Raw genomic sequence first — 16,779 nt, forward strand, 5'->3', positions numbered from 1 at the left:
AATAAATAGGTAGAATATTTTTTATTAGAAATATGGAATTAGAATTGCCTTTTATATACATCAACTACTAAGTCCATAAATGTCGTCCAGCAGATTGAAGTAGATCTTAACTTTGTAAGTAAAATAGTCTGGAGTTTTTTGTTTGTTTGTTTTAATATTGATGCCTAGGCCACCGCAACCCCCAGCCTCACACACACACACACGTGATCCTGGTTCAGTTAGGCTGGAGTGGGTCTGTACTCTGCATTTGTCCCACTATCCCAATCATTATATAACATAGTGTTTGGATTACTCTTATAATGTGAACATGCAACCTCAAGTCTCAAATATTTCTTGAATCCCCAAAGTCTGATTATCTAACATTTAAATTCTCAATAAATAAGATTATAAAACTACAGATCAGCTACTACAACTTATTTATAATCATGCTCTATTTTGGTCTCATTCACTTAGGCTTTCTTTGTTTTTCTCAAATTGTTTCTTAACCTTGAGCTTCAGAATAAATTTTGAGATGGAAATTAATCCACAGAAGGTTTATCAAGGCAAGAAAAATAGGTTCTCTTCATAAAAATGTTAAAATTCATCTGCACAGTAGTACAGATAACATAATTTGGTTCTAGAAATTGATATGGTATAGCAACAGGAAACACACTATTTGATGTATTTAAAGACTCTAGTCCCCAGGAGTAAACTATCATTTAAATATTACTTCAGGCATATGCTACTTGGAACTTGATAAAGAAAAATTTCGTTCACATTTCGTTGTGAGACTTTAGTTTTATGAATACTTCAAAATAAGGGGTTGGTTTATCATTTAAAAAGACATCTGAGATGATTAGTGCTGTTTCAAACTCAATTCTAATCTCAAATCTTGTTCTGAAAACCAAATTCATTATTCCCTCTTCTCTACTAAAAGTGAAGCTTTTTGAGGCCAGAGAAATAAATACAACAAGGAATACTTCATTCATGACTTTAAACAAATACGTTTGAGCTATGTTGCCTCATCCCTCCTTGTTCTCTTAAATCCACTTAGCTGACAACTTGACACAACCACTGTCCTTACTGATAAAGCACATATTACTCAGTACAAAAGTGTGGGTTTAAAAATGTTCTTGTCACAGGAAAATTTATCCCTGATCTTCGAACTGTAGGGTCAGTCACATTTTATGACTTTGTTTTCAAAGCTGGGGTTGCTAAAATTGATGAGTTGTTCTGGTACTCACAGCCCGAGCATCCTATTTCTTCAAATAAAAATTCATCACTTTATGAGGAGAATCAAGGTCAGGAGGGTATGTGAACACACAGACGCTTCTTCACTCAGCTGTAGGAAAAGAGAGGCGATATGGAGGTAGGTTCTCAGATTTCCCAGATCTGCTTTCAACAGTCCTTCTAGTTAGAAGCCAAAGTAATGGAAAAGGGCAGAATGCAGAGACCTTAAATCACCTTCATTTTCCCAGAGTATCAGCTACTTTACTAGGCAGGGCTTCACAAACTTTAATGTCCATGCAGATCCCCAGGATCTTGTTGAAATACAGATATGTCTAGACAAGTCTAAAATGAGGACTGCAACTTTACGTTTCTAACAGGTGATGCTGGGGTTGCTGGTCCAATTATTCAGAGTACAATTGCTGAATATAGTCTTTATGCAAGGTCACTTCCCCAACCACCATAGACCCACATGCTTTTCTAGTGATCAGATGAACTAAAGGAACATTTTGGAATTGATTGGTTATTCTCTTGCCCTCTGAATGGGGGTAAGGGTATGTCAATCATCCTTAATTAAGTACCTCATTGCTTCTGACTAGGGGAGAAAGAGCAGTGTCTTCAAATTTCACTACCTGGCTCTACCTAGCATATGCAGACCTTTTGCCATTAAATATCGTATCTCAGCAGGAAATTTCAAAACTGACCTAATGAGCTGGTGATCAAACAACCCTTACTCATTGAAACAGTTATATTCAGAGCTGAATTAAGATTTTGTCTATATGTAAAGAAATGGAATAATTGGCAATAAGTTAACAGGTTCTGTCACTAGTGGAGAAAACTAATTGCTTTTTAAAAATTAACCCAGAACCTTATTCTTACTCAGCAGTTAATGGAATTGAGAGACGGAACACTCTGTATATTATTTATAACATTAATAGAAAAATCAAATAATTATTTCTTGGCTTCATTTCTTGCATATGCTTAACTTTCTGATTTCATCATTTGGAGACTGTATTGAATTTAAGGAAGCAACTGTCATAAAGTAGTTAGTACCAACATTTATAGATTGTTTAATGTGCCCAGGCAGGCACTGTTCTAGGTATTAGCTTAATGAATATTCATGAAATAATAGAGACAATAACTTTTATTTCCATGTTAGGAATTGACCCTACACAGACAGCTGGAAAATGTCAAAGGCAGGGCTTGAAACCAAATGTTTTATTACAGCCCCATGCAAATGTGGGCAGGGTGTGATTTCAGAGAGGTTAGGGATGCTTCTCTAGTACAGCCCCTGATGCACTTTCCTTCAACAGAAGCCAAAACTGCAGATACTTTGAATCCATCTTTCTCATTTATTTTCCTTATTGAATTGAGCACAAATAACTGAAAAATACCCACTCACATCCACAAAAGTGACAACCTTGTGTAAATCTAACAGCTCATTTCTTCAGTCCTTACACTGATGTAGCTAAGTGCTAGAGGAGAAGACCCAAAATTGTTCGCCCAAAAGTCATTATGAGGTCTATCCAGAAAGTATCCAGCCATATACTATAAAAAATAGAGACATTTACTGAAGAAGATACAAGCTACAAGAAACACTGTACATAGGACAACTTGATGCTTCAGTCCCCTTTGAAGTTGGCACCTTGGGACCTGACACAGTACTCCCAGCGTTTTTAGCACCTGTAGCCTGATGTTCCTTCTGCTCTGGTAGTAAAAACTGGAATGAATTTCACCACAACACATTTCACGCCAAGATTGTGTGTCAAAACCTCACAATGTAGTTTTTGGAATCCCCAGATCAGCTTCTAGTTCTTACACTGTTATTCACAGACCTTTGTTGATTGCAGTTTGTACACATTAAACATTCTCAGGTGTTCTGCTTGTTGCAGGCCTTCCAGAACATGGATCATGTTCAACAAATTCTCAACCATCTTTGAAGCATTGGTGCCACAATTTTATTTGCACTGCACTCATTGCATTATCACCGAAAGCCTTCTGAATCATCTGAATAGTTTCCATGGAGGTATATTCAAGCTTAACGTGAAATTTTATGTAGATTCATTGCTCTACTTGCTCATTTTGAATGCAACAGCCAGAGAGTACACATGCTCACTCAACATCATCTACTGCACCCACTGACTAGTACAGTGAAGTCATCATTGTTCATATATGTGCATTCCAGTCCACTCTCCTTGGCTGCCAGGTTATATAGATGTCATGCAAACTGTTCTCGTTGTATTAACAATTGCTGGGCTTTTTCTGGACAGACCTCATACACATTCATTATCTCCAGCCTTAGTTGTATGCTCAGGTTTTCATAGGAACTTTTCCTTCAATTAGTAACCTATCACTGCACTCTTTTCAGCCCTGCCACACTACCTTCTCCCCACCCTCAGAAAACGCCCTTGGTTCTTGTTTCCTAATGACTGTTGAGTCCATTAGGCATGAAGCACCTTAAATTCCATCCCTCTCAGTAACATCCCTGTACAGTTCCATCCACTCAGGCTTTCTCTGCTTTATTCTGGTTTTCTTGGAAATAATGTCCCTCCTCCCACCCAAAACTTGCCTGGCCCCTTTGCTATGCAAGACAACCCAGCACCCTTCTCTTTCTATCTATGTTTATCCACCTTTTATACTCAAGCTTCTCCCAACATTAAAACAAAAAACTGCGCTCGATCTTTTTAGCTAGGACTCTGTCCTCATCAAAATCATATTATTGTTCAATTACAGTTGACATTCAATATTATTTTAGTTTCAAGTTCATCAAAATTATTTTAAAGAATAATATACACTTCTGCCTATCATTTCTCCTTAGTCTTTGTATTTATTAAACTTATGATATTGTACAAATGTTTAATGGACACTTGCCATATTTAATCTCCTTTAATCTCTTCAAATTTTGGCATTATTATGATTTACTTACTTATCTCCTTCATTCTTTCCTACATTAGCACTCTACCTGTTTTTCCTCTGGTAAGAATGCACAATGGTGAGACTGGAAAGGTAGAGAAAAAAATATGAGGACATTACAATGTCAGTTGTTGCTTTGATATAGCTCTAAAGAATATGAACACACATAGGCACAGTGGGATAGACCATTCATTTTAATCTCAGTTATAAACTATTGCTCTGATATCTTCCTCTAAATAACAGAGAAGGATGTGAAACACACTCTTCTAAATCCCCTGGTTCCTACATTTATCGTAAATGCCCCACTCCAGGAAAATGGGCCCTGTGAAAAATAACCAGAAAGAAGAAAGTTTCATCTTAGGCAACGTAATGTCTTCTTGACCCCATATAACCTTTTTGTATATAGCATCTACTGTCATAAACAAGGTCAGAAAATTTCATAGTGGTGTTTACAGAGCAGTGCATAGCACCTCCATCTTTAGCTAAGAAACCAAAGGCCTTAATGTAGAAACTAAGAGTGCCTTCCCAGTCTTTAGCTAAGAAACCAAAGGCCTTAATGTAGAAACTAAGAGTGCCTTCCCAGGAGGCATTCTTCAATTCTGGCAACATTTGAGAAGAGCACTTTCCAAAATGTTACATGTTCCTCAAGTTATCTGTAACTTGAAGAAGCCAGTTTGATAGGTTAAAAATCTGTCTCCAGAAGATTTAAGTTGTTCATTTCTTTTTAATCTTTATTCTTGCTTGATTCCTAGGCTAAGGAATTTTCTGCCTCAACTTTCTCATAGATCAAATGAGGATAACACAACAGAGCACACCTCAAAGTGTTGTCAATGTTAAATATGTGAATCTATTTGATATGTTAATTACTATTATTATTTTGTAATTTTATTGACTTTGTTTTGGGTCTCACATCCATAAAAAAATCATTGAAGAACATAAACTTTCTCCTACTGATTAAGTCAATTTATTGAATGGAGAACCACACATAGGCAAGTAAACAAACACCTTTAATCTTACAAAATGATGAGAGCCTAGAAATCTTAAGTCAACTCAAGCTTCTTATGACTTAAAAGCAGATAAGGCTGCCTAATACATGTGGAATAAATGATAAATATGTGATCCACTCAGTATATAGAATGCTTTATTGCTTTAATTATGGTGATATTTAATTTGCAGAATTATCATTTAGTGCTGAGATTCCATATTTATTCTGTTTACATTAGCTGCAGTAAGTAGTGAGGGGTGATGGGAGTAATAATAACTGTAATAGTGATGTTTTTATTGCTCTAATTTAGAAAATAAAACTTATATGCAGAATAAATATGAATTTTCTTTTTAACTCTAACAGTAGAGCAATAAAAATATCATATTACAGTTATTACTACTCCCATCACCATCACTACTAACTGCAGTTAATGTAAACAGAATAAACATACAGAGGACCCATAGGCATATGAAAGAATGTTCAACATCACTGGCCATCAGAGAGAATCAAATTAAAACCACAGTGAGATACCACCTCACACCAGTCATAATGACTATCATAAACAAATCAATGAACAACAAGTGCTGTTGAGGATCTGGAGAAAAGGGAACCCTAGTGCACTGTTGGGAATGCAGACTGGTGCAGCCACTGTGGAAAAAAGTATGGAATTTTCTAAAAAAAACAACAAACTAAAACTGGAACTGCCTTTTGATCCAGTGATTCCATTGCTAGGATTATACCCAAAGAATCCTGAAACACCAATTCAAAAGAACCTAGGTACCCCTATGTCCATAGCAACACTATTTACAATAGCCAAGTGCTGGAAACAGCTTAAGTGCCCATCTGTATATGAGTGGATTTAAAAGCTGTGTGGTACATTTACACAATGGAGTACTATGCAGCAGAAAGAAAGATGGAACATGGGTGGAACTGGGGAGTATTATGCTTAGCGAAATAAGCGAGACAGTGAAAGACAAATACCGTATGATATCACCTAATACAGGAAACTAATGAACAACACAAACAAACGAGCAAAATAGAACCAGGGGCACCTAAACAAGGAACAGGCTGACAGTGACCAGGGGGGACAGGGGAAGGGGATAAGAGGGGGAAGAAGGGGAAGGGTCTAGTCAAGGAAGTATATAGTATAAATGACCCATGGACATGGAAACAGGGTGGGGATTGAATTTGGGGGTGGGGAACAAGGGGGAAGAAAATGGAAGACCTGTAATAGAAAAATAATTTTTAAAAAGTAAATTCAATTCAGTCTAGTCATTGCCTTTCTTATTTGCCTGTATTTTTTCTATTGGTCAACCCTGATGTATTTTTCAGATGCTATCTCAGCTTCTTATTCTTTACTTTTATACTACCAGTCAGACTTTTCACAAACTTTAAAGAAAGCACTCAATCAAGTTCATTCTTTGGTTTCATTCATATATAATCAACATAATTTTCTGTGGATATAAACTTTTATTCTTTTGATACTTTTAATACTTTGAAAAATATTACCTTGTAGAGATTCTAGACTTTCTCTTATCATCACTATGGGAGAGGATGCAAATGCGTGTGTGCGTGCACGTGGCATGTGGTGTGTCTGGAATAGAGAAATAGATTCTAAGAGTGAAGAAGTATTCCACATTACAGAGAAGGAATAGGTAATACCAATGAATTAGCCTGTCCTACTTCTTCATGATACTTCGGTAGTATTCTGACTTTCTGCGGTTATTAACATTCGTGTGACTTCTTTGAAATCAAATCAGACTGTTCCTTATTTATCACTTTAATTCAACTTTAATAATAATAATGGAGTGACAGCTAGAAGCAAAATAAAGCCACTATAAATAATGTCTCTTGAGATATTTTAGATAATTTACTGCTATAAACAAAATTAAAAAAAAAGAAAAACAAAAAGAAGTATTAGATGGAGATATTTATTTTCTTTAGAGCAACATAGCATTTCCAGAAAGTGAGGTATTTACCATTTCTGGAGTCAAAACTCAGGGGGTATATAAGATACTCAGCATGTAGGAAAGTGACTGCATTTTTCACACCATCAGGAGGAAGTAAAGTGCATACATTTCTAATCCTTTCCAATCAGATAGAACAGAATGGAATTATGTGAAGTAGGATAAATGATATCCTGGCTGACCTTTTTCTCTATATTCTCTTTCCAAAGTTATTTAAACTTGAATATGCATCACATGGAACATTTATGAAAATAATTAACATTTAAATCCTGCAAATAGCTTTAAAAACTATAAATTTCTTTGGATAAATGTCATGTTATATAGTGAGATGTTTTAATTTTAAGTTATTTTACTTTTAATTAAATGCATGTTTGTATTTATAGTGCCAATATTTCATAATCATTCCTTTTATTTGTCTAATGATTAAATTTGACAGGACACTTCTCCTTATGATCCCTTTCTCCTCATGTAGTTTCCAGACTGCACTATTCAGAATCTACACCAAGGTAATAATGTTCTGATTTGGACTTCAACTAAGTTTTGTATGATTTTAAAGGCATGGAGATACAGCCTGTAATTTTGTTAGTTATTTCTTTAGCAATATACCCCATAGAGAGAATATTTTTTCACACTTTCATTTCCTCATTAATATAATTTTGGAAGCTAAGATAATTACCACATTACACTAAAGCTCATGCTCAAGCATTAGCACAGATTTCCAAAGCACATAGGTATGATATGTGGAGCACAAGTCTTGAGAAATGCTCCTATTCAATATCGGTTCTATGTTTTCCTTTTCTTTCTTTTTTATCCCCCTCCTCTTTTGTTGATGTTTCTCTATATCTTCCTCTCAGCACATTGCAATCACTAAACACCAGACTGACTGACATTTGTGTACCACAGCATTCCCAAACTTATGTGTCCACAGAACCTCTTGGTTTTTCATGATTCTATCAACTTACCACAGAATTAGTGTTTCCAAAACACAATGTGTAAGTCTCATGCAAAACACTGATCTAAATCCCAAGGTAAGCACTCCAATCATACTTATAAAAAATGAAAAAATGAGCCATTAAAAGGATACTACTAAAAGAATACATTTAATAATGTCTAGTGAAAAATAAATAATTCGTTTTCACCAAGACACACATCCCATTTTTCAGTAGGGATGCGTGTTGGTGGGCAGTGGAAATTGAAAGATCAGTACACCTGGAGTCCATCCAACATATCCAGCTTCCAGGGCGCTGCCTCAGCGCCCCTGCATTGTCTGGACCTCCTGAGAGTTATTGCAACATCCATCTTATCCTTTTGTAAAATGAGAAATCACAGGTCCACGTCAACAATCCTGTGATCCTTTCAGTACCTCTCTTCTTGAAATTCCTGAGCATATGAATATAAATATAATTTTATTCAAAAATTGTATTACATCATTTCATTTTCTAGGTATGAGTCTTCTTTTTAAATTTACTGACAATAAAACTAACCCGAAAAATGGGAGAAGGGAAGCAATGATTGTTCAGTGCCCATTTATGCCAAACACTATGTAGGCGCTAAGAGAATAACTATTGTTCAATTATTATTATATTTCAGACTATGGCCTAAAAGTTAGATGGAAGACCTACTTCTCAATTACAGCCAACTTTGTATTTCCAAGCATTTTCAATTAAGTAATCTTTAACTATCTTATGTTATAAAATATTTTCTTTCATTATGCTTGCTTGAATTATTGGGGATTCTATATTGAGTAGTCCTAAACACACTACAGACTGGAAATAGGAAATTAATAATTTGAAGCACTGCTGCTTTATATAGGTTTCTGAGAACAGTATGATGTGAATTGAACAGTTAATTAATTGCTTTGATTTGACATCAAATTTATATATTTGTAATATATTTATAGAATAATTATGTAAGATAAACCAATCATTTTTTATAAAAATTTGATGAGAGCTCAATTCTACTGAGGAGCCCTGGAGACAAATACTTTGGAGTTTTTGAATTGAGGGGTTAAGAGGTACAGTCTTCATCATGTAATTCCCATGAGTCATTGATCAGGACGCTGCTTTCAGAGAGCCTTAGCTCTAACCTGTCACCCATGTATGCAGAGCTGGTTCTTCTTGGGTCAGAGAAGTTCCTCTGGCAACAAGGTGCAGGAGGTGCTAGATGTTGGAAAATGTGCTGCAAGGAGGGATGGAATGCAAGGTGTAGGTAAGTGCTCAGAGGATATGGTAAGGCATTGACAGCATCTGTTACAACATCTAGAAGAAACATCCTTTTAAAAATGAGAAACACATGAAAGGCAGTATTATGCAATGAATGATTACAGGGTCTTTGGAGGCTGATAGACCAGAAGTCAAATCCAGCCTCAGTATGGTGGCAATTTAATCTTGGGGAAATCATTTAATGTCTCTCATGTTGGGCTTCCTTATATATAAAACGAAGAACATGGCACTCACCTCAAAATCTGTGAAGTTCCATGCCTGAATGCTCTACCCTCATGTCACTCATTGGCATAAATAAACTTCCTTTGGTCCTGCCAAAAAAAAAAAAAAAAACTTGTAAAATTTAAGTGAGTTAATATCTAAGAAGTGCTTACCGCAGAATCCAGTACTCAATAAATATTAATGTATTCAGAAAGTAGTTTGGTGTTTAAAATACTCTTATAATGTCACTTTTGAACCTTATTCCAATGCAGTAATCTCAGCTAAAGCATCTGGTAACTGGTTGACCTCAAGTTGATGCTTTTAGTCACAGGGCATATACAGTCTATGGAGTTTGTCCATTCTGGTTTTGGCCAACATTAATGACCAACATGTTTTTGTTTGGTTGTTTGTTTGATTGTTTGTTGGAACAACAATTACATCCCTAATAAATAGCCTCATAGATTAAGGAGGCTTCAGACCTCCCTCTATAATTTGTGGGATCTGTGGCATGAGAATATTTGAAGGATTATGTACCCTTTGTTTAAAAGTTACCACCAAGTCTGCACGGGTCCGTGTCAGGCCGGTGCGCCAGGGGAGCCATCGCCAGAGCGCGCCCCTCCCCCCCCGGGCCCTCACCCACGCGGGGGGGAGAGCCCCACCGCACGCCACTGGGCAGGGCCGGCCCGGCGGGGTATCAGCCAGGCTCCTGGCGGCCGGCGAGGTCGGGGTCGGGGTCGGGGCGCGCTAAGGGGGGGGAGCGCCCCGCCAGCACCAGCGCGAGCATCGCAGGCCTCCCCCGGGGCAGAAAGAGCCCCGCAGGGGGCCCGGACAGGTCACTTTGGAAGGAAAGCGGGGACCCACCAGGAGGGGACCTGCGGCTGCAGCACGGGCCCGCCCTCGGCGGGACGGGACGGGACGGACGCCCACGGCCGCGCGGAGAGCGGAACACTCGACAGATCAGCTGCGTTCCTGAGAGCATTCCTTGGCTCCGCACCCCAAGTCTGCCCCCCAAGCCTCTGCGAAGCGGCTGTGGGCTCGGCGGGCTTCATCGACACGCAGATGGCTGGGTGGGACCACGGTGCTGGGGCCCCTGGGAGGCCGGGGAGGGGCCGGCTCCCAAGAAAGGGGGGCTGAGAAGGTGAGCAAGGCGGGGTTAGGGGGCGGTCTGCGGAGAGCAAGCCGCCTGCCTTGGGCTCTCCCCCCGGTGAGCCCAGCTGCCCAAGGCCCGGCCTCCCACACCCCGGGCGCGTGACACGCAGGCTCCAGTGCGCAGACCGGGCCCGGGGGGCAGGCAGGCCGTCACCTGCGGACCCAACACGCAGCTCGCGGACAGCGCTCCCCACGTGGGGCCTGCGCTGCCCGAGCGCCGGGAACCGGCCCCGGTGTCCTTCCCGTCACCCGCAACGGCTCTCGCAGACCCGACGGGAAGCGGCCCGAGGCCCCAGGGCGAGCTGCGGCGGCCGCCCGCTCTCTGACAGCAGCCCGGGGACGCCATGCCGGGGGCCGGGGCCGGGCCGCCTCGGGCTGAGGGTGCGAGCGGACCGGGGCGTGCGCGCCCGTGCAGCAGGGGCCGTGGAGACAGGGGGGCCTCGGGAACCGGGGGGGGGGGGCGCCGTGCGGGGAAGGACACGGGGCCCTGAGGGCGAGGCTCCAATAAGGGGAAGAGGGGCGCACGGCGGGGACCCGGAAGGCGCGGCGGCGTGGACGCGCGGGACCCCCGTCTGCACCGAGGGGCCCCGGCAGGCCGGGCCCGCCCGAACACGTGCGGCAGCGACGGTTCGGGGCTGCAACGGCGTGGGTCGCCCGCGCGTGCCCGCGGGCCAGGCGTGCCCCGCTTACCTCCCGAGCCGCGGCGGGCGGGAGCGGGCGCTCGGGAGTCGCACTGGCCGCCGACTGGGCGGGAGCCGGGATGAGCTCGACGAGGCGGCGCGGAGCCGCAGTGCGCTTGCGCGAAGGGCCGCAGCGGTGTCGGGGAGGGGCGAGCGCACAAAGCCAGCCTCTCCGACCGGGCGCTACGGACCGCCGCGAGGGGCACAATGCATCGGGCAGGCCAACGCCTTAAAGGGACAGTGCGCTGTGCGCGCTTTCTGCTTCAAAGCCTTAACCCCCAAGGTGGCCGGTACAGGCCGTTCTTCCCCTGCACTTTCCAAAAACTGAAATATAAAGACACTACCGCAGAGTACTAGTGTGCCCCTCGAAGGCTCACATCCTGAGCTCGCCCTGCAGCGGCGCCCCCGGGGAGGCGCAGAGCTCCCCTCGAGGGCTGGCGGGGCCCCCACGTTTCTTCTGGGCTTACGTCCCCCCCTCCGTCGCGCGCTCGGAACGGCAGCTGACGCGTCCAAGGCATCCAGCCCTTGCCGTGCTGTCCGCGGACTGTCTCCGCGGAGGTGCGGGACCCCTCAGGAGACAGGGACCCCTCCCTTCTCGCCTTGAAGCGGAGGACCTGAGCTCCGAAAGGCTCCGAAGGCCGGCTCCCCGCCCACCGGCTCTCCCACGGGACGCACCTGCTTCTCTCCCGAGCCCCCCAACTGGAAGCCTCTCGAGCATGCAGGCTGCTCTGCGGTCTGCACGGTGACGTCACTGACAGGTATCACCACCTGCAGTTACACTGGGAAGCGGGGCCCGCGGAGGGGGCTCGGGGGCGTCAGGAGAGCCGGGGCCGCTCTGCTGGCCCCGAGTCCTGTGCCCTCTCCTGCTACTGCGCCACTTCTGCTACCCACGTGGGTCGTAGTCTCGGAGGTGGCCACGGCCTCCCAGCGGCACGCCCCGCCCCTGCCCGTGGGTAGAGGAACGTGCGGGCTCTTATTTCCCAATTAAATACGGGAACGCCGACCAGGACACGGGGTTCTGTGCAAACAAAAGGACAGCGCATTTGAAATGGAAATGCCCAGGGGAGCGAGCTGTGTAGTTGCCATGGCCACAGACCGGAAGCCTGGCAGGTCGGAGCCCCACAGAGGCCAAGCCGGGTCCCATCCAGCCGGCTGGAGCCTGGTCCCCTGGCCTGTCACCTGCTCCCTTGCCCCTCTGCCCCCCTGCCCCCTGCCACCTGGAGCGCGAGGCAGTGCCTGAGGAAGTGACCCGCTAGCTCAGGATGGAGAAGCGCACCTCCATCCACCTGCCTGCCCGGATTCTGCCTCCCAAGTGGCCTTTCCCAAACCTCGGAAGCACAGTCAGAACTGCGGAACCCCCGGCTCTGACCCATCACTCCCTAGTTCAGACCCGGAGCCGGCTTCCCATGGCCTTGGGTCCAAATCCAAACTCTGCCGAGAGAGCTGACCCGCCCCGCCTCCCCCCTAGCCTAGCGCCTCCCCACACTGCACCTCCGTCCTGGCGCCAAATCGGAACTATTAACGCCCAGCGCGCCAAGCCCAGGCGCAGCAGTGTCTGGCCCTGACCCCAGAGCTCGGAACTCAAACCCGGTTCCCAGGTCAACCGGTCTCACCTCCCTCGTCCAGGAGGCGGACGCTTACGGTGACAATGAGAAAGTCCTTTGAGTTTTTGCCACCCACCCCCGGAGCCGCAACTAAAATCCCGAAACCAAGTAACACAGCATAGAAAGGGACTTAACAAAAGCTTTAGAAACTTGTCCAGCCTCGGCCGGGTTGCTCAGGTAGTTGGCGTGGCCTCCCGCGCTCCAGGGGGTTGCGGGTTCCAACCCCGGTCAGGACTCAGGCCTGTGTGGCAGGCCGATCCGGTCGGGTGCGTGTAGGAAGCGGATCCATGTTTCTCCATGGAGTCAGTGAACATAGCCTCAGGGGGGGATTTTAAAAAATAAAACTAAATACGCATCTTAAGTCTCAGGCCCCGGTTGGGTAGCTCGGTTGGCTGGAGCATCATCCAGACGCCCCAAAGCGGCGGCAGCAGCAGCCACCCCTGGTCAGGGTGCACCCAAGAATCAGCCAGTGATTCGTGAATAGTGAACACCAAATTGAGGTCTCTCCCTCTCTCTCTCTCTCTAAAACCAATTAAAAGATGCTTATCGGGCGGATGGATGGTGAGTGGGTGGACGGACGGGTAGGTTCATGAGTGAAAAGCAAGTCCTCTCTTATCAAAAGAGCAATGTTGCGTGTCCACGGGAGCAGTCAGGGAGCGCCTTTGGCGGTGGCAGAGCTTAAATTAAGAATGTCGCCTTCTTGCCCTGGCTGGTGTGACTCAGTGGATTGAGCGCAGGCCTGTGACCAGAAAGGTCGCCGGCTCGGGTCCCAGTCAGGGCACAGGCCTGGGTGGCGGGTCCCCAGGTGGGGGCGTATGAGAAGCAACCACACATGAATGTTTCTCTGCACATCATGTTTCTCTTCCCCTCCTTCTCCCTCCCTTCCACTCTCTGAAAATAAAATCTTTAAAATAAAGAAAAACAACCTTCTTTTAGGAACTGAAGCTTTGGAAAGGCCACGTGCAGTGGCCTAGCGATAGGTGTTTTGTCGGGGACAGTGGAGGCCTTTCCGTGAGGGGCAGAGGCGCGGACCCCGTGGGAGAGACCGATGCCCTCGGCACTGGCCCTTTAACGGCCGAGCCCACGGCTTGGGGTTCCGATGGCAGTTGATGAGGGAGGGTCTGGGAGGACCGGGGACATGGGGGATGCCCAGGATCTGGGCCTGCCAGGAGCGCTCACCAGATCCCCAGACTGGACGGCCAGCCCCAGTCGGGCCACTGTTGCCGGGGCCGCTGACGCTGCCCGCGGGGCCCCAGGGGCCCGCCCGCCCGCCAGGGTGAGTGGGGTGTGCGTTAGGTTCCTTTTCCCAGGGAACTGTGGCAGGGCGGCCGGTCCGGGAGGTTTATGTAGTGTGTCCCCACTCCCCGCCTGGGGGCCTGCTCTCCCTCCTCGCAAAAAAAAAAAGTTACCACCAAACTGGCACTACTGACACATAAACTATTTTCTATTTTCCTGTTCTGAGACGTATGTCTACATAATTAAAAGATAAAAATTTGTATATTAAAATGTCATTTTTATTGGACTGAAAGATAGCAAAATGTAAACTGTAAATAAACTTAATTTCATTGTATTTCTTTAGCTATCTAATTATCAATAAGTCAGTGGTGTTTGGATGATTAACAAATTAAGACTGACATAATTAATAAATTATAATGTTTATTCTATGCAACTTTAGCTTTTATCAACATCATTACTATTGTTAAAATCACAATTTTAGCATTTGTTAAGATGTTGAAACATTTGTGTTTTTGTTTTCTTGATGGTAATACCAAATTAGAAAACCTTTAAAAACAAATTATTTTTAGACAGTATATTAAAATAATGATATTTTATTATACATCAGAACTCAAAGAACAGATACCTCAATATTTGTATATTTACTAATATTTTTTATTTGTATATTTACAAATAATAATATTTACCCTTTTTAAGTGGACAATTGAGTCTGGCAAATGTTTAGACACATATAACCACCAAAACAATGACGTTATTTGATATTTCAATCACTCTAAGACGTTCTCTCATGTCCCTTCTAAGATATCCCCTCCCACTGCACTTAGCACCGCCCAATGGCTCTTTTTGAGTTATTGGTAGTTTTTAGTATTTCTGTAATTTTAATACGGACAGATTGTAACCTACTGAGACAGTAGCCACTGAAATTGTTAATAAAATTCTTAATTAAAAACTAGGTCTAAAAAGAAATTATAGAGTTTAAATAATATATTCAAATATTATAACTGAGCAGCAAAAAGTATCATCATCATACAAAATATTACAAAATATTTTAATTTTATCTTATAAGTTGCTATTTCATATGGTCATTTCACCATTTCTTAAGGCAATATATATAGTTCCATAAATTACTGCTTGCATTCTCCTTTTCAACTTTTCAATGTTAAAATATTATTCTAAAAAAATGAAAGTAGCAGTATGATGTCCAATTTTTCTTCATATATTTTGATGTATAACTCCAGATAATATTATTCTCTATCCAAATAAGTGTTGAGATTATTTGCAAATACATAAATCCTATTCTTCATTTCCTTGTTCTAATGATCTATTTTTATTAGAAAATTACTTATTTGCATTTCTACCTCAGATATTTTAACTTTTTCTTTTTTAGCTAAGCAGCTACTGATGTTAAAAAAACAGATTATATCAAATAATATGTATAGTGCAAATTCAAACTTATGTTTGGTTTCTTCCAAAGACTATGATATGCTCTTGACTAGGAGATGACTCTTATTTCATAAAATTCCCTATTATGTTTCATATCTTGTCTAAAATACATCTAATTGTTTACTTTCTTGTTTATCTTCAGAACACAGATTAGAAAAAAAGAAAGCAAAAAAATAAAATGAATATAATACTTGGCATCACCAGCCAAAGATCCTTCATTCTGTAAGATTTTATTTCCTTCTTGCTATTAGAGAGGAAATATTGTCAAGTTAATTTTTTTTCTGCTTCTACCAAAGTGTTTCCACAGCTGAAATTCTCCTTTCATTTAAAGTAGTGACCTAATCCAAACCTTCAAAACCTTTAACCACAGTTGCCCTTGGTTTTGAAGATATAGGTCAAGAAATGTGGTAGGAGAATTTGCTAGAGGCCTAAAAGACTTAGTCACAAGAACACATGTTTGGGTTATAGGTTGGGCAATGCCAGTACTGCATGCCACATTCTGAGTGACAGAGGTGTCTGAATATTCTCTAATACATTAATTGTGTGTGTGCGTATGTGTGTTTGATACCAGACCTCCTAAATCACATGGCTAAGATCAGCAGAGTCCCTAGAATGGGTCTAAGGATGGAACCGGTTGGTTTAGTCTCATTTTTTTAGTTTTGAAGTCATCTGTTTTCATAGCTGAGCATTGCTAATTTTTTCTACTGCAAAACACTTGATTTTCACCATGACCTAGAGTTTGAAGTCGGTAATGGGCAACCACAAGGCCCTAATCATTAGCACAAAATTTAGAAGATCTTTCCTTTATTTCACTTTTCTCCTTACTTTCAACTTTTTTCTTATACTTACCCAGAATTCCCCTAAAACCATCAAGGCTCTTCCAAAGAATGTGACTCCTTAGTCCATGTGACTTAACAACTCATTGTTGCTAGCACAGCCATCCAGAGACTTTCTCAGAACAGGAGTCACTGAATTGGTGTTGTAAACTCTCCTCTTATTGCGTGTGGTTGATCTATCCCACTAAAAGTCACTGTGAGACCCTTTTCCTATCAGGTTATTATGCTGAGCCACCTGTCAGTCTCTTCCTGCCCTTGATACTGTTTTTTTTTTTTTTCTCTCTCTCTTTCCTCTAATTATTCATAGTCCTCTTTTATACTTAAATACAAAGAAGTA

Source organism: Furipterus horrens, unplaced genomic scaffold, assembly GCF_987537825.1.
Source record: "Furipterus horrens unplaced genomic scaffold, mFurHor1.1.pri manual_scaffold_6, whole genome shotgun sequence".
Taxonomy (NCBI): Eukaryota; Metazoa; Chordata; class Mammalia; order Chiroptera; family Furipteridae; genus Furipterus; species Furipterus horrens.